Source organism: Mauremys mutica, chromosome 8 (assembly GCF_020497125.1).
Source record: "Mauremys mutica isolate MM-2020 ecotype Southern chromosome 8, ASM2049712v1, whole genome shotgun sequence".
Classification (NCBI taxonomy): domain Eukaryota; kingdom Metazoa; phylum Chordata; order Testudines; family Geoemydidae; genus Mauremys; species Mauremys mutica.
Window position 1 is genome coordinate 33,365,498 of NC_059079.1, and position 19,554 is coordinate 33,385,051.

Genomic DNA, 19,554 nt, shown 5'->3' on the forward strand with positions numbered 1-19,554 from the left:
GAGACTGGGACTAGTATGAGATGCCTGAGGAGTGATGACTGGTTAAATGAAGAGAATGGGACTAGGATGAGGAGCCGGGGGCGGAGGGGAAGGGAGGAGAAGAGAAGAGAACAGGCACAGATAAGAAGGGATGGGGCAGGAGGGTTCCTGTTTGGAGGGAATGGTCAGAAGAGTCTGTGCCCACTAGGTCATACTCTCCTGCAGAGCCTAGAATGGAATCTCAGATTCTTGAGTCTTATCATTCCTCTGCTGTCAGCAAATACCAGTGAAGCTCCCTGGCAAAGTATCCCATCCTCCTCTAGTGCTTGTTCATGTAGAGGAGGATAATCTACTACTGTTAATTTACTCCATTAGCTCGAGTGGCAGAGGTCTGTGCAATGGGTTTAAAGGTTCCAACCCTGCTGGTGAACCTATTGGGATGTCCACATGATGGAATTTGTCTCTTCATTTTGATTTTTTTTTAAATCTAGGAAGCTACATCAACCAAACTACATTAAAAGAACACTATATTAAGGTTGCAAAGTCAAGCACTCAAAAGTTAGGAAATGCCAGAATTTAGGTTGGCGGTGCAACCTTAATTTCCCCCCCTTGTATGTATTATATGTCTTTAATTATATGATCACGTACTGTTCTTTTAGCAGGATATCTGCCTCCAATAGTGCACAAAATGGACTGCTCTGGGATGAATCAGGTTATGTAGTTAAGGAGTGTGTGTTCAGTAGGACCTCTACTTCATTTGTTGCAGAAGTTGGAAGGTGTATAGTGGGAGAGTTAAGGTGTTACCCCTGAGAACCCTCCTTCTTGTAAATCAGTTGAGTTCTGCCCTGGATAATTGGATTTTATCCCTGCTTCTGCCACAGAGTTCTTGTCAGGGTTGGCTCCAGGCCCCAGCATGCCAAGCGCGTGCTTGGGGCGGCAAGCTGCGGGGGGCTCTCTGCCGGCGCCGCGAGGGTGGCAGGCAGGCTACCCTTGGCGGTTTGCCTGCGGAGGGTCCGCTGGTCCCGCGGCTTCGGTGGACCTCCCGCAGGCGTGTCTGCAGAGTGGCCGCCGAAGCCGCGGGACCAGCGGCCCCTCCGCAGACAAACCACCGGAGGCAGCCTGCTTGGGGCGGAAAAATCCCTAGAGCCGCTCTTGTCAATTAAACAAGTCAATTAAATCAGATTTTTGACAGGTAGTCTCTAATAGTATGTTCCTTATTTTCTGGGTGCCTGAGTTGAGATCCTGGGTCTCATTTGTGAGTGGTAAGCACTTTTTCAGCTCAGCTGAAGCTAATGAGAGCTGTGCTTTGGATACATTAAGTGCTGTATAATGCTAAGTGCTGAAAAATCAGGTCCTAAGCATCAATTGGGTGCCCAAAACTAATGGATACTCTGACCTTAAATCTCTCTCTGCCTCAGTTCCCCATCTGTAATGTTGCTGTCTTGTATGTAATGTGTATATACAATATATATTTTGTATGTATAATCTAATTAGGCACCTCGCTCTTCATTGTCTCCCATTTGCATCTCCTTCCATTTGGTTATGGAGGTGGTGTCCCATCTGCATAGCAGACTGCAACTGCAACTTCTTTAAAATCTATGGTGGGTTTTATTGTGTTTGTCAGGCTGCAGAGGAGAAGAGCATGAGCATCTGGGTTGATAGCCTTTGGACTGCATCTTGAAACTTAAGACTCCACTTAACAGATCGTGGCCTGTCTACACTACGAAGTTTGGTTGACACAAGTTATCAGGGGCGGCTCTAGACATTTCCTGTGGCACCTTATAGACTAACAGACGCTTTAGAGCATGAGCTTTCGTGGGTGAATACCCACTTCGTCGGATGCAACTGATTCTAGACATTTCGCCGCCCCAAGCAGGGCGGCATGCTGCGGGAGGCACTCTGCCGGTTGCCGGTCCCGCGGCTCTGGTGGACGTCCCGCAGGCGTGCCTGCGGACGGTCCGCTGGTCCCGCGTGGCTTTGGTGGAGCCGCGGGACCAGCGGACCCTCCGCAGGCACGCCTGCGGGAGGTCCACTGGAGCCGCCTGCTGCCCTCCCGGCGACCGGCAGAGCGCCCCCCGTGGCATGCCGCCCCAAGCACCCGCTTGGCGTGCTGGGGTCTGGAGCCGCCCCTGCAAGTTATGTCAACATAAAACCACTGACTGTAGTATGTTGTGTGCATGCACACTTGGGTGCTTGCATCAGTGCTGCATGTCCTCCCTGTGAGTGGTTGCATTGTTGTAAAATGTAGTGCACTGTGCATAAGTATCCCAGTGTGCCTTGCACTGCTGTTTGGCTCAGTGCCTTGTGGGTTGCTTTTTTGCAGTGGTTTTTGGAATGCCACCAGTTCACCCAGGGATTTATAAAGGTAGGGGTTAAGTTTTCACCAGGCCACTTTCTCCGTTCCATAATTTTTTGCACTGTTTTTTAAAACTCCCACAGTTCCACATGCCTTTTTTTGGTCTCCATCATCTCTCTGGCAGAAGCATGGACAGTGCACAACTCAATGAAATTCTTGTGAGTATTGCTAATACAGGACACATGATTCTTCTGTATTTGCCGAACTTGAACATGTGCTACTACAATTGAGTGTGCAATGAGGAAGATGTGGAGATGTTGAAGCACAATAACTGGATACTGATTGACAGAGCAGGGGAAAAAATGCCAGATCGCTGTTAGCATTCATGGAGAAGCTCCACATGATGGATTGCTGCATCTGGGCCTGAGAAATGAGAACTGATTGGTGGGATCGCATTGTAATGAAAGTTTGGGATGACAAGCAGTATCTGCAGAACTTCTGGATGCAAAAGGCTGCATTCCTGGATCTGTGTGCCAAGGTCACTCCACCCCTCTGTCACAGAGACGCCAAACTGAGAGCTACATTGGCAGTGGAGAAGCAAGTAGTAATCGTGGTCTGGAAGCTTGCAACACCAGATTGCTGCCAGTCAGTGGGCAATCTGTTTGAAGTTGGGAAAAACCGCACGGGGGGTGGTTGTGATCCAAGCATACAAGGCTTTTAATCATCTCCTGCTATGCATGGTTGTGAGTCTGAGTTATGCTCAGGAAATAGTGGATGAATTTGCAGCAATGGGATTCCTGAACTGTCTTCCTGATCTGTATGTTACCATTATGGTGACCAGATGTTCCGATTTTTATAGGGACAGTCCCAATTTTTGGGTCTTTTTCTTATATAGGCTCCTATTACCACCTCCCCCCACCCCATCCCAATTTTTTATACTTGCTGTCTGGTCACCGTAGTTACCATTGGCGATGCTGAAATGCTCAGGAAATAGTGGATGGATTTGCAGCAATGGGATTCCTGAACGGTCTTCCCTGATCTGCATGTTACCATTGGCTATGTTGAAATGCCACTAGTGTTTCTGGGGGACCCAGCCTACTCTTGCTTCCCTGGCACATGAAGCTGTACACTGGCCTCTTCGACAGCACCAAAGAAAGATTCAGTTACCAGCTGAGAAGATGCAGAATGATTGAATGTGCTTTTGGTAGATTTAAAGATTCCTGGCAATGCCTGCTTTCTAGATTGCATCTCAGCAAGGCTAACATCAATCGCCATTGTTATAGCTGCATGTTGTGAACTGCAAAACACCTGTGAAGCAAAGGGAGAAAAGTGGCTGCTACAGTGTAGGGTTGAGATGAACCATGTTATCTGATGAACACTTTATGGAACAGCGTTCATGGGTTGGTGCTTCCTGTTCTGAATTCTGTAATGCTTGGTGTACACTGATTAAAGATACTCAAGTTTCCAAAAACAGAATTTTTTTGTTCATTGCTTCTTTGCACACAATAAAGTGCAAAAATAGGGTAAAAACAATCTAGCAACGCTATAACAGTGAACCATCTTTTAAAAACCCAAGAACAAAAAGGAAATAAATACAAGTATTGTCTGATCCTATGTCCCCCCCCCTCCTGGTTTATATATATGTAGGTATGGTTCTCCTTATTTTTCCCTGGTGTGGAGTGGTAGGGGTACGTATGTGATGCCACCTGTTGTGCTTGAGGTGGTGTAGGGAATAGTGGCCATGGAGTTCTTCGAGGATAGGAAAAGTTGCGGAGTCGGTAATCTCTAGGCAGATAGGTCAATGTTGCCTGAGCAAACCCAGGATGCTTTGATGCATTTCCCAATGCACCTCTCGGGCCTCACCCCTTTTTTTTTTTTTAGCAGCCAATCCCTCCATTCTTGGTCCTTCTCCATGATTGTGGTTGTCATGGCCCCTCCAAGCCTTGTACTTACTGTCGGCGATCATAGAGGAGTGGGAGATATCATTGAATGTATCCTCCCTAGTTCTCTTCTTTCTCCTTCTGATGAGGGAAAGATATTCAGCAGGTGTGGAGAGGGGACAACTCAAGGCAACCACACTAGGGGCTACTGACTTAACACAGACGGATACACCATTAGATTTACAGTCACAATGGAAAGGGAATGATAAGTTTCAAAACTCCCTTTCATTAGTCCCAGAAATACTTTTAATAAGAAATGCTAATTGTCACTTTAGTTTTAGAGTTCCTCGTCACAGCACTGCTCTGGCGCTCAAACCCTGGTGAGTACAGCCTAGCCTAGAAGGAGGAAGAGGTGTTCTGCTGCATTGAAGCCTTAAAAGCTGGTATGGGTATAGGGCAAGTGCAATGAATATTGGCAATATTTTCACAGCCAGGGATGATCTTGGCTATATGAGGGTGATAAAGGCACAGAGAACCCAGCTGCTCCTGGCAGCCCAAAGCTGCCCCGTCCTGTATGCTGCTAGCCCCTTTAATACAGTGGTGCGAGTGGTACTCATTGCAGAGTGACATGGGAAATTCTCCTAGCACAGGAAGAAACAAGGCTGCCATCAGTAGAAATGTTCAGGAGAGAATTGCAGAATATTTTCATGAAATTTTCATCAAGATCTCTCAAGGACAAAAGGGACATCCCTATTCAGAAAAAATGAAGTACTCTGCATGGCTCACTGCCAAGCTGGAAAAAAGAGGCTGACTGTACCTCTGTTTCTTCTACCTCTACCTGAACACAGGATGCTGATCTGATGTGGATTGTGTAATTGGACTACCATGCTGTTTTTTTTTTATTCTCTACTGGCATAATGTTAAGACAAAATATTAAAGTAATCAAACAGAAATCAATGCCTTTGTTCTCTAAAGTTGGGGATGGCACGGGTACCATTTTAAATGGTGATGTGCTGTGGTGGGGAGGGAGGAGGTAGACTAGGTTTTGGGCAACAAAAAGGGGAAAAATTACTATGAGATATAATTCATGTACAAATTTACCTAAGCTCCTTCCCCTTCAGCAGTTGGCTCCTCTCTGCTTGCCATCAGGCACTGGCTTGACTCTGGAGAAGTTTCAAACGGCTCCTGGCTCACGGCTTGATTTGCTGTGCCCCTGCCTCTCCCTTCTTTTTCAACATTCACGGCAGGGGGCTCCTGCAAAGTGTCCACAGTTTTACATGGGTGCTGGTGAGATACCTACCAAGAGGTGCATGCAGTTCATTGTAAAAGTGGCAGATCTGCGAGGCAGCACCAGTTTTCTTGTTACCTTCTCATACCTTCTGGTATATCTGCTGTAATTCCTTTTGCTTTCACATAGCACTGCTGCTGATCCCTGTCATGCTCCTTTGCCCCATACAGTCTGCTTGTAGATGTCAATATTTCCATGGCTGGCATGTAGCTGTGCTTGCACAGCCTCTTTGCCTTACAGGCTGAGGAGATCCAAGTCTTGCCTGCTCCAGGCAGTAATTTATGTAGTAACTTTCTGTGTTTGTGAAGCTGGCATGGCTGGACACGCGTAACTAAGGTGAGCTGGTAGGTGTGCTCACCAAGGTGAACAATCAGGAAAATGCATTTCAAAATCTGGGGGAACAAGAGAGTAGTGGCTTCTGGTGTCTGCAACCCTTGGACAGCAGAGTTTGAAATTGTGAGTACAGGAGCTACTGTCATGGGGATAGGAGAATTGTGGGACAGCTGCTGGAGTACTGTTAGGTCAACGCAGTGAAGTGTAGACATTGCATGACCTGTGTTGACCCTAAGTAGGTTGACCATGGCTCTGTATTGCTCAGGAGGTGATGTTATTGCATCGCTGTAACGGTGCTTATGTTGCTGGGAGACAAATTATAGCATAGGTACATGTGCAGTTAGGTTGGTGCAAGCTGATTTAGGTTGACCTTTCTTTGTAGTGTAGACCAGGCCTAAGTAGAAAAAAAAAATGGGCTGGAGCAGTGCAGGAGAGAGTGGCAAAATACAAAGTTGGCATTGTAAGTCTCAATTATGGATCTGACTGAGTGGATTGCCTTTCTTAGAACAAGGAGAAATTGAGCAACATATGCATTACAATGGTCTAAAAATAATTAAGACTAAGCCTGTCATCTGAAATTGTTCAAAAGTGCTTTTCTATTACTTGTATGGTCCCAGAACCTCCCAAATGTTAACAGGCTTATCCTTGCAATAATCCTGTGAGATAGAAAATATTATTTCTGTTTTACATATGAGGAACTGAGACACAGAGAAACTGTCTTGACAAATATCACAGGAAATCTGTCATAGAATTGGGAATTGAACACAGATCTCCTGAGACTTAGTCCACTGTCTTTACTGCGATAGTGCAGTTCATGTGAGAGAGTAGCACTAAAGCACATTAGTAGATTAATAACGGATGTGATTACTTTTACATTACAGAAGTTTTCACTGCCAGTAGCACTGCGAATTCTTTATATGTGACCAGTTAATCAGGTAGTCTTGGAATCTTTCCATTACTGTATCTTTTGCTTCTGTGGCTCTGAGCCTTCACCGTTTTCTAATTGGATTCTCTTATCTCCAAAGCTTGTGAAAGGAAAGGGAATAAGGAATTTTATCAGTTTCAACAGCTATATATAATTCCTCTGTGTTTTTGTTAATTTCTTCTCAGCACTGTACCTGCTGTTAAAATTCTTTGTTTAAGAATGTCTTTTTCAGTGGCTCCACCAATTATTTTAACTCCATTTGTAAATAGTCATTCCTCTTCCTTTTTATTCACTATTAAATGTTTTCTTTTTAAGAAAGAGAAACTTAAATTCAAAATTTGGAATTTCAGGGGAAATAAGTTCCCCATCATCTAAACTTAGTTGTATACCTAATAGGAGGCAACAATTTAATTCAGAATCCTGTCTATTTTGAGTCATTTCTAATGTGCCCATCACCTTAATGCCTAGGGCCTGGTCTACACTAGAAAGTTGTACTAGCTTAGCTGTGTCAGTTAGAAGTATTACATTTTCCACACTTCCAACCAACTGACAACTGGCAAAAGCCTTAGTGTAGACACAGTTATATCAGCAAAAAAGTCCTTTTGCTGTTACTGCTTCTTCCATTGTGGGAGCTGGTTTAAGCTATACCAGTAAACACCTTCTAGCAGAGAAGCAACTTATACCAGTAAAAGAACTCTTGCTGGTATATCTATAATGGCAAACTCTTTTAAGTGTAGAAAAGGTAGGGTGACCAGATGTCCCGATTTTGGGGGCTTTTTCTTATATAGACATCCATTACCCCCCACCCCCTGTCCTGATTTTTTTTTTTAAATACTTGCTATCTGGTCACCCTAAGAAAAAGCATATGTGCCACTTCAGAAGTGGTGCCCATCAGCAACTCCATGTTTGTGTCCCTACCTCTACCTCAGACCCCAAATTAACAGATATGCAAAAGAAGTTAATCTTTTTTTAAAGTAAACTCAACTAAGCAAACTCCAGACACATCTTGTGTTGCTTTCTAATTTTTTTCTTTCATTTCATTTACCTTCTCAAACAAACTCATTCTTATTTACCCTCAGCACCTTCCCACTTAATTGAAATACAAAGGTTTTTTCCCTGTTCCTTTTGGTGTTCTTCTTCATCCATTTATCTTTTATCCTTGTTCTGTCTTTTCTCCCCTGCTCCCTTTTTTCCTCTCTTGGATTTCCCTTCCTTACTTTTCTAGTGCTCATGTTCATTCAGGTGCTCTGTTGTTAGTTTTATTAAATACCCAAGTTATTCTGAGGCACCTAAAGGGAATTTAAAAACCTAGAATTGATAAATGATGAAAATCCTTAATACCAAGTTGTTAACATTGTGAACAAATGAATTCTTCTTGCCTGTTCATATTACATTGAGTAATAACTTTTAGGGGTGCCAGGTTTGAATAATATTTGGTGGTGCCCAGAACAGGTCCAAGTCCTGCCCCCCCTCTCTCCCTCCCCCACACCTGCCTTGTAAGCCGATATATATTTTTTAAAATAATGTAAAAATGTGAGGGCTCTGGGGTGGGGCTTGGGGTGAGGGGTTTGGGGTGTGGGAGGGGGCTTAGGGCTAGGGCAGAGGGTTGGGGTGTGGGAGGGGTTCAGGCAGAGGGTTAGGGTGAGGGCTGCGGGATGGGGCCGGGATGAGGAGTTCACGGTGCAGGAGGGGCTCAGGGCTGGGGCAGAGGGTTGGGGTGCGGTGGGGGGCTAAGGGCTCTGGCTGGGGGTGCAGGCTCGGGGGTGGGGCAGGGCCAGAGCTGAGGAGTTTGGGGTGCATGCAGGCTGCCCCCGACTGGGACCAAAGAGGAGGACTCCCCACGCCGGCAGCAGCAAGCTCCAGGGGAGGAGCCCCTTTCCCTCCCCCCGGCAGCACACTCACCTCACACCACTGTCACTGCACATGCTCCTAGGGCCCCTCTCAGGTCCAGGAAGCCCCTTCACCTCCCCTAGGGTGGGGGTAGGGCTGCCATCACATGTGCGCCTCCACCCCTGCTGCTACCCCTCACTGGAGGTGGGGGATGGGGCTGCCCCTTGCCCAGTGTGGGGCAGGAGCAGTGACTGTGGGCAGGGGGCCCCCTGTGCTAGTGGAGGGTCCTGCCGGAAAAGGGAAGGGTCCATCCGTTCAAGGCAGAAGGGCAGGGGCTGGGTCAGCCTGCCCTGGCACTAGTGGTTGGGGGGTGCTAGGACACTGTAGCAGCAGTTGATGCTGGGAGCTGGCAGAGCAGAGCGCAGTGGGGAGCTGCAGGGAGCAGCTGCCCAGGGTGCAGGGAGGGACGCTTGGGGGAGATGCATGGGGGTGTCTCAGGGGAGAGACCTGGCCCCCAACATTGGTGGAACCAGGCCCCCGGACCCTGAATATTGCTGGAGCCCGGGCACCACAGGCCCATATAACTTGCCGCCCCTGATAACTTTGTAGTACACAAGGAAGAAACTTTTGTCTCTCCTATGCACTTTGAACACAAATGATAAATACACCTCTACCCCGATATAACGCTGTCCTCGGGAGCCAAAAAATCTTACCGCATTATAGGTGAAACCGTGTTATATCGAACTTGCTTTGATCTGCCGGAGTGCACAGCCCTGCCCCCCCAGAATACTGCTTTACCGCATTATATCCGAATTTGTGTTACATCGGGTGGTGTTATAGCAGGGTAAAGGTGCATTGCCCTGTGTCTTTTGCCCTATGATCTTGCTGCTTCATATCATTTGAGCATGACTTTATTGCCATACTATATAGTATTCATTCATATAGAGCTTAGAAAGGACTAGACTAATGTATTCTAGATACATGAAGTTCCTCTTCCCCCTTTCTTAAGCCTAAATATAGGTACCAAGAGACACTGACATTGAAATTAAGTTAGCAAGCAATACATTTAAATCAAATACAAGGGAACTCTATTGACATTGTGACACTTCCTGCCATGGGGGTTTGAATCAGATACTGATGCTAGATGTTAAAGATATGGACCAGTGGTTTGATTTTTCTATGGCAAATGTTATGTTCTTGTGGTTCTTCATCAGCCAGCAGAAGGGCACAAAATCTAGTACATTAATTGCAGGCAGCAACTCTCTCTGAAATGAAACTTCTGCCCCCCCCCATCATAGGCTATAGTTAGCTGATCTTTTAAGTACTGTAGTCCTAGGAGAACTTGTCCTTTTGTAAAATCATCAGGCTCTAGCTACTGCTACTAATTTTGAGAGATTGCCCTATAGCATCATTCAGATTTCATTATCTTTCATCTACTCATATTGTACACTACCTCTTGAACTCACTGTTCATGCCTTTCCTAATCTTCCGTGTGCAGAGGAAAAAATAAAACAACCAGAAGGTGGAGTGTGTGTCAAAACTACAGGCCATTAGAACGATATTACAGAAGATGACAATTAGCTCTATTTTTGGATCTAGCTAACGTAGCCTTTTGCTGCACACATTTTCGAAAGGTAGTTGTAGCAAATATAGCACATCCAGAACTGCTTGTGAAAATTTGGACTTAAGAACTGAATATTTTAAAATGGCAAAAGTCCTAACTGACAATACCAGTTGAATACATTCTGGATTATAAATAAATTGTAATAATACTTTAACAGATTTCCCATTTTCACGGTCATCTTGGAGAACTTGTGCATAAGATGGCTTTATTACTTAATTGCATATAACTTAATGACCATCAGCTGCTAATAGGTTCTTCTGAGAAAGAGGCATATCTGTTTTTAAACAAAATAAATCCTCCATTGATGTCCTTTAATATTCTCAAAGCCAGTGCTTTAGAGATTCTGTTCATGTAGTATAGGTTTTTGTATTTCTCTTCCTGATGGTGATAGTTAACAATCCAGGCTATTCTAAGAGAGAATAATTTATATTGTTGGACCAGTTTGAGGAGACAGGAAAAGGGTTATAAGGAACACTGGGAGGTGGTGAGTCCCTCCTAGTCCGCCCCCGCCCCCCTTAGTATATATTCAGCTACTTATCCAAGGGAAGTGCATCTTTTTGAATATTATCAATTCAGGTTACCCAAATATTAACTTGACGTTTACCATGCACAAGGGATTCTCTAAGGCTCTTGCACTGCAGCAGTATTTCTGCTTCAATGCTGATCTCTCTTTCTCACTATTAGGATTGTACTGTGTTATGAACTGAGATAAGGAATCTGCAGTGCAGTACTAACTCATGTGGTGGGTTATCACAACAGTGCTGCATGCTGTTGTCTATTGTTTCTAGTTTGTTTAGTTGGCCTGTGAACAGCCTAATCCTCTTGTTGTTACTGTACAAGTTACTGTTACATACAAAAAGAGAAGCTGCATGGATCTCAACTGCTGTTTACTAACCTATTTGACTGCAAAAGAAACAATGCAGAGGCCATATTCTCCATAAGGTATAATAATTCAGAGGATACCATGCAAATGGAGACTACAGATTACTTAGGGTGTGATTAAGCAGTCTGTCTGCTTTGTCTTTTGCAGTAAATGCTGGTAATGATTATTTTTCTTTCTCTTTATAACCTTCTTTTTTTTTCTTTTTTTTCTTTTCCCCCCCTTGCTTTTGTACTCCTCAATAGTTGTTTCAGAATGGCTAATGGTCACTTTTCTCAATACTGTGAGATTATAAAATTATTATGAACTTTGTGTGTATTTTATATTTAATCATTGTCAAAATGTTATAAAAACACAAGTGGAAAAGATCTTAAAATTAATTTGAATCTTCTGATATTATTGCTGAAAACATCCCTCTTGTCTTCCAAAATATCAACAAACAAAGTTAACAAACCTACTGCTTTATGAATGTGTGGTTTGTAAACTTTGAAACAGGCAGTCTAACTCACTCAATTTTTACTGAATTATGGAAGTCAAACCACTATGTAGACTGTGTTAATTGAATAATGGGGGGGAAAATGAGAAATTTAAATTGTCTAACATAAGAGGGAAAAAATCCGTTTTTATTTTGACATGAAGTATATGTGTTAAACTATCTTCTCAGAAGAGCAAGTTTAACCGAGCTCTACCTTAAAGAAGGGGAGAAATGTGAGAGGCTGTATGGCGCTCCAGCTTTGGGTTACTGTGAAGTGTCCAACAGAAAAACTTTCATGTTTTTTCTCAATGAAAACAAACTTTAAAATAAACAGCTTCTAAAAATGAGTGTAAATACCTTAAATGACAAGTGTGAACAGACTGCCAAGTTTTGTAAAATGAGAACACTTCTATTTGTTAGGAATTGCTTTTTTGCATGTAGGTTGATGTACAAGGAAAACATTTAGTCTGCTTCTCTTCCTTGTTAGAACTGTCTGTCTTACATGCTTACTTCATAAAAGAGAAATATTATATGGATATAAACATTTGCAAAGGACAGAGTGTAATAGAGACTTGATGATAAAGCTTTGCATTTACTCATTTGTATTTGAAATACTCCCAATTTTTATAGTGAAAGTTGAGGACTGAGCAGTATACATGTGAAGTTAAGATTTTGTTTGGGAAAATTCAATGAACCAATGGATTGTCGCAAAGATACTATAAGGAATCCATAGACTTGTAATAAAAATATCCAAGATGGACAGAAATCTTTCACTGGGAAAGTGCACTAGTGGTTGCTTAAGGGCCAGATCTTGCTCTCACTGAAATGAGTGGTATAATTCCCACTGATTTCATTGAGAACTTAACTCTGACCAAAGTAAGGAATAGAAGCAGCTGATGCTTCATTGTGTCTGGTGAGAAGGAATTTGAAGAAAGTCTGACTCCTTAAGACAAGCGATCTTCTGAGCTGCAAACGCTGGCCAGTGGCTCCTTTTAGTGTAGCAGGGTGTAAAGGACACAGCAAATAATAAGATTGGTTTTGATTGCCAGCTGGATCACCTGGTCAAGAGTGAGTTGCGCCTAATCCACACTAGAAGAGGTTTGCCGGTGTAGTTGTTTCTGCAAACTTCCTAGTGTAGATTCAACCTATACTAGTTAAAAAAAAATGCTTTTGCTGGTTTAGCTTACACTGGGTCACCAAGTGAAATAAACTATACTGCAAAAAAGCACATTTATGTTTGTATAACCACATCTACACTAGGACTTTTACTGGCATAGAAATGACTTAAAAAAAAAAAAAACCCTCACCCTTCACTGATGTTACTATACTGGTAAAAGTTGTGTAGAGCTGGCCTTCATCTTAGCACATAGTCATAACTCACAAGGTTTAATGTGTTGCAATAAGCGTAAACATGAAGCATTCTGGAGTGGTTATGGACAGTATTTCAATATCAATAAAACTACTTTCTGGAGTAGTGGGAGTCATAAGTTCTGTTTTTGCTATCCACAGTCCCTAGTGAAAACAACAGTGCACAAGACTGTAAAACTTGTAAATAAAGGAAATAGGATCTATATTGTGTCTGTGTCCACTTATTTTGTCTCCCAAGAAAATAATCTACTTCTGGGATCCAAACGTTTGTGGCCACTTACAAGTTGTGACAGTATCTTTTACAGTGTGTCAGTATTTCACTGTCATGGCAAAGTGGTAGAAAGCATCCACTTCATAGCAGACGTATCCTTTACAGATACGGTATAGATTTGTGTTCTGATAGCTTCTTGCTGTTTATATACTTTACAAAGAAATGAAATATGCTTACTTTGACTTATCAGTTTATTTAAATACATTATTTATCCTGAAACCTGAATTTAAAATAGAATTAACTGTCTTTTGAAAGTACTATTCTGCCTGAATTAAGCCTCAGACACATTTTTTACGATTTTCAAGTTTGGTTTTGTACTTACATTAGAAAGCCTTCTGCAGCTTCCTACTCAGCCTTTTGAGGTTTCAAACATTGAGCCTGTTGAACAAAGGGAAGTGAAATGGCGGTGAAGAACTCTAGGACCATGAATGTCTGAGGATTCTTACTTGTCATTCATTGATTCTTTCACAAAAAGAGTGGATTTGAATTGGTGCATTATCTGGCAAAGGCATAGTTATAACTTCTGCCTTCTCTTGCATGAAGTTATTTAGAAGAGCTCATAGGCACAAATTAAAACATTCACCTCAACCATTCTAAGTTAGCCATTGCAGCAATAGGGGAGAAACAATTGTCTCAGAGAAAAATGTATATTCTGATTGCAAGTACATTGTATGAATAAGAGAAATGTATACTTGCTGCTCTCCAAAAACTAAGTTATTCAGTATAATGTTTCTCAGAAACAAGAGTGATACAGCTCAGTTCAGTATCTAACAATCTAAGCTTGGGCATTTATCAAGAAATCTTATTATTCTTGTTAGTGAGGGTCATAATCTCAAAATTAATGCAGTCAAAAAATCACTGTTTTCATTATATTCTACCTGTTTCCTACTTGCAAGAAAACCAGACAAACTGAGGCATATGTGTGACCTATAAAACATAGACTAATTCTCTTAAAAGATAAAGTGCAACCCTTGAACTGAGTAAAACACGTCTACACTACAAAACAAACAACCCAAAACCTCTGCTCATGCAGGGACAGGAACTGACTTCTTTCTCATTTACACTAAGGTATTTTTATTAATTTCCATGGAATCACTCCTGATGCTCATTTAGTGTAAGAACCAAATGGGGCCCTTTGTGCTGTAAGATGTAATATATCTGTGGCATGTTGTACATTATACAGTTAGGTCAACCATAAGCTACCTTCGTTGACCTAGCCTGTGGAAGCATCTTCACTTAAAATTGGCCCCTGCCGACGTAAGTGCCTCCCTATGCCAATTTAGTAACACCATCTCCCCAAGTAGTGTAGAATCATGTTTGATGTAATTAGGTTGACATAGTGTCAGTGTGGACACTGCATTGCTTACGGCGACTATTACTGGCTTTCAGGAGCCTTCCTACAGTGCCCCTCGCTGACAATACAGTCATATAAGTGCTCCTAGTGAGGACGTGCATTGCCAACTCATAGAACCAAGTGGGAACATGCACACAAATGATTTAATAAGTGCGGTGGCAACATAATTTTGTAGTGTAGACATGGCCTACATTTAAAAAGTGCAATTCCAATTAGTTTATCACTATTATTCTGTCTCTTATGGCCTACAGCAAGTATTTTTAGGGGTGGGACAAAGTCATTGTCATTTCATTGTACTTGTCCTTGAGATCTTGTCAGCCCTTCAAGTGATTATCAAGATTTTTAGTTGTCAACGTAGCCTAGCTCAGGGAAGAAGAACTTCATATCCTCCTTAATTTAGATGACTGACTGTTAAAAGCAGATGGTAATTCACAGGCAGAAGTCTCTACACAAATATTTCAGATTTTCTGGGATTGTGATTTCTAATAAACATATACAAGTTTCATCTGACTCCAACCCACAGTTTAAAATGTCTGGAGGTCATTTTCAGATCAGATTTAGAGTGGTTGTGCCACCAAGGAGAATGTACATTCTTTAACACACTTATCAATCAATGCATCAACAATGTATAGAGCCAAACAAGGGCTTCTGAGATGGGTTGGGTTTTTTATTTTATTTTATTTTTAGAACCTTCCCAAAGGATTTAGCCGTAGTGACCTGGCTAATGGAAGGAAATGCTTCCTCAGGATGAGTTAAAATGAATTTAAAAAACAAACAAACTGACTTTACAGAAACCCTGATCATATGTCTTTTTTGTTTACATTGGTGCTTTAAAATACTTCATTTCCCTAATATTTGAGGTATTCCGCCTACTTTTCCCTCAAAGTGCATCTGATCAGTTATCTATGATACCTGTGTATCTCCAATTCAAGTAACTTGTGCTACACAAACCTTCCAGGAAATCATTTTGACCACAATGAGCATTATGCAGCCCACACTCTTAGACAAGCACCCTCAAAGAACAGAAAGCAAAGTACTGTTTAATGGTCTTAAGAGCTGGCAACTTGAGAGAACTGGTTGATTATTAATAATGTATGGAACTCTGAGGATTGATCAACCTCAAGTTCTGTCTTTAATAATACTTAAACATGAGGTAAATCAGCCAAAAGTATGGCCTACTATACTGTAGTGTTTTAAAACAAGCTATTACACAGTTGCTGTGTTTGGCTGAATTGGGACAGTAAAGATTTCCAGTCAGAGCATGGAAATTCACTATCAGGAACCCGTTTTTTTGTCTTTGTTGCACAGAAGAAATATTGGAATTCTTTGACAGCTGTATTAAGAAGATGAATCAACCGTGACAATGGTAAAGGAGGTGCAGCATAAGGACCTTGACTACCCATTTGCCTACTGACTAGACTAAGGAACAATACATCTCTCATCTGAACAGAAAAGGTTTTGTTAATTTGACAGTTTGTACAAAGCAGTTCAGATAACACACTGCATATCTGCTTCTTTTTCAGATGTGCATCTTTTGAATAAAGGATTTTACTAAGGTATCTTTGCTATAGGAGGACTTGGAAAGATCCTGGAGTGCATGAGAGAAACGATTAGTGGTTTGGTGTCCTCTTACACAGAACAGCTAAAGGGATTGAGATAGTCAAAATTTGTAAAAGATATAGTGAAAGCTGATTAGTCCCTGCAAGTAATCTAAGAACCAAGGGACCCTCCATGATACTAGAGGGCAGTAAATATAGATCCTATACAAATAAATGCTCTGATGAGGTACGTAGCCAGGAATTCAATAGATTGGCTGCTGTGGCTGGATTTTAAAAACTGGCTAAATTGACTAAAAGTTTTGTAACTCTGGGAAGAAAATGTGAGTAATTATATTTCATTCTTCAGGGTGTGAGGTGCTTATCTTCAGGGTGCATGAATGAATTATTTTATCCCCAGATACATTGCCCAAATGATCAGATATATTAGGACTGTGTGTTTGCAATTGCTGTAGGTAGGATGATAAAATAATGACCTCGTATGGTTTAGCAATTACTCTGTTTCAATTTATTTCTCCTCTTTTGTACATTATATTTGTACTTCCCATGTATGTCACTGGTGAGTAAATCTAGGAAAACTATAACTATCAATACATCATAATAAGGGAAGAGTTTAAGTTTTGGTGATTTCCTTTGTACTATAAGCCTAATTGAGGCTCCTCTCTAAGATTTTCCTGCACCTTTCAATTTCAAAATTGGTGAGTCTGACTAGTGAGCAATATTCTTTGTTCAAATAACCTTGAAATTTGATTAAATCTGTTTAAGATACTGAAGAGAAGAATTTTCAAACTGTGCTGATTAATGTTTCTTATTGTTTGTTTGCCAAATCCTAGCTACAAATTCTTTTTTTAACATAACTTTATATGAGGCTTATTTGGAAAGCTGTTGGATAGATGTAGTCACGGAATCATACTTCAGATGTAGAAAAGTAAATTTCTTAGAACAACATCATGGAATCTAAAATTCCAAAAACTTCTGCTCTTTGGAGCTCCTAAACTGTACTGAAGCAGAGACCTTGATCCACAGCTGTAGATATTAGGATCTGGGTAGGACAGTGTGCTGGGGATATATATGGAGGTTAAAGACCTTCTCCTCTTGTAGTGGTGCAAGGCGTCCAGCTGTAATTCTGCGAAGTCGGAACAAAGCTCAATGTATTCCACTGGAAGTTGCCAGCTCCTCACAGTCAACTCTAGGCCTGGCATTCTTTGAAGTACAGCATGCAGGTTTCTTAGGCCTGGTCTACACTACGCGTTTAAACCGGTTTAAGGAGTGTAAAACCGATTTAACGCCACATCCCTCCACACTAAGAGGCCCTTTATATCGATATAAAGGGCTCTTTAAACCGGTTTCTGTACTCCTCCCTAACAAGAGGAGTAGCGCTAGTATCGGTATTACCATATCGGATTAGGGTTAGTGTGGCCGCAAATCGACGGTATTGGCCTCCGGGCGGTATCCCACAGTGCACCACTGACCGCTCTGGACAGGAATCTGAACTCTGATGCAGTGGCCAGGTAGACAGGAAAAGCCTCGCGAACTTTTGAATATTTCCTGTTTGCCCAGTGTGGAGCTCCGATCAGAACGGGTGGCGATGCAGTCCGAAATCAAAATAAAAAAAGAGCTCCAGCATGGACCATGCGGATGTGATCGCAGTAAGGGCAGGCAAATCTGTTCTATCAGCGCTCCGTTACAGAAGACGAAATTCAAAATCATTTAAAAAAAATCTCCACACAGACGCCATTGCTGGAGCTCTTTTTTTATTTTGATTTCGGACTGCATCGCCACCCGTTGCTTTCCCAGCGGAAGGAGTGACTGGCGACATTTACCCAGAACCACCCGCGACAATGATTTTTGCCCCATCGGGCACTGGGATCTCAACCCGGAAATTCCAAGGGGCGGGGGAGGCTGTGGGAACTATGGGATAGCTACGGAATAGCTACCCACAGTGCAACGCTCCAGAAGTCGACGCTAGCCTCGGACCGTGGACGCACACCACCAATTTAATGTGTTTAGTGTGGCAGCGCGCACTCGATTTTATACAATCTGTTTTGCTAAACCGGTTTATGTAAAATCGGAATAATCCCGTAGTGTAGACGTACCCTTAGGCTGCTTCTACTCTTCTTTCCATCCCTTAGCCCATCCCAACCCAAAGATGGAAAGCCCTGTAAATATCGGGAGCTTCAGAGTTTAGGAACTCTGCAAGCACCTTCAGGTATGAAGATTTTAAAAATCCATGGGGGGAAAGGGCTTGGTGTCGTACTGATCTTTTAAAAGGTCTTCACTGTAACCTCAACTTATCCAGACACATGCTCCCTTAATGCTAGCTGCTCCCAGTACCAGTTTGTCTCCTCCATCTCCTTCTCTGCAGCTTCTCATTTTTTCTTGACTGACATATACCGTAATAAAAATGTATGGAGTTGTCAGAAGGGGAAGCTACTCCACGCAGCCATAGAACATAGGAAGAGGCCTATGTCTAAAGACCTAGGAAGGGTTGTTTTCAATCTCCTCTAGCTTGCCAAGGACCAGGCTATACACAGTCTGCAGAAAAAATTACTTAATTCCTGATTAGACAAATATATTTATTTGTCTAGTAGTCACAAAAATCCCACTCGCCCCAGAGCGAGTGATGTTTAAACACAAAGTAAACATATCTATAAGTATGAATCTCCTGAGCCCAGATATGTACCTCTAGCTTTCAAATGAAAGTAGCAAAGCTTACTGTATCTAGCAGTGTTGAAGATATGTGTATGAAACCCAACTGTACAAGTGAAGTATCTCAGCTACGCACTTTGGACTTTGTTAAACCATAAAGTCCTTCATCTGAAAGTAATACATCTTACAAAGTAGGTTTGAAGGGAAAATGGAAGGCTGATATTGTGAGAGGGACGTTTTTGTGTGATTTTTATTAACTGAGTATTTACATACATTTGGTTTTCTTTGAAGTAAAATTTAAACTCCTAAATTTCTGACTTTCTAATCGTTTGTGTTTTAGTAATTACAGTGTTCCTTAGAATCTTTTTACCTTTGTTTTATAAATGTAATGATGAGACTAACATGAGTGAGTGAATTTTATTGTTGGTTCTGCTAAGCTGCACAAATAAATCAGCCATCCTTAATATTGGCTGTTAAGAGTGGCCTGTTTGTACTGTAGGGGTCTGTTATTGCTAGTGGATGATAGGGATACACAGGAGATACGGAGTGGTCTTAAATTTTCTTTTAAAGATTTTTCTCCCTGCAGCAAAGAAAAAAAGTTACCAAGGAATGTTAGAAAAAGAAATGCAGTGCTACAGCCTGGCATTCTGGTAGTAAATTACACGATATGCTGATACTCTTTTGAGGGCTGCACTAGTGCAGGACTCTAGAAATATTTCAACACTTATTTTCACAGGTTTTGCACATTTTTCAAGTACTCTTAATTACTGGGGGGTTTTTTATATTCAGTATACGATTCAAAAGTAATTGTTTTCTTTATATTTTCTTTATATAAGCCTTGTTAAG

General features: G+C 42.0%; 1 protein-coding gene across 1 annotated transcript in view; it reads left to right on the forward strand.

The window, feature by feature from the left end:
• BTBD8 (BTB domain containing 8) overlaps nucleotides 1-19,554 on the forward strand; it is a 67,116-nt gene that overhangs the window by 7,245 nt on the left and 40,317 nt on the right. The gene's annotated exons all lie outside the window — the stretch shown is intronic.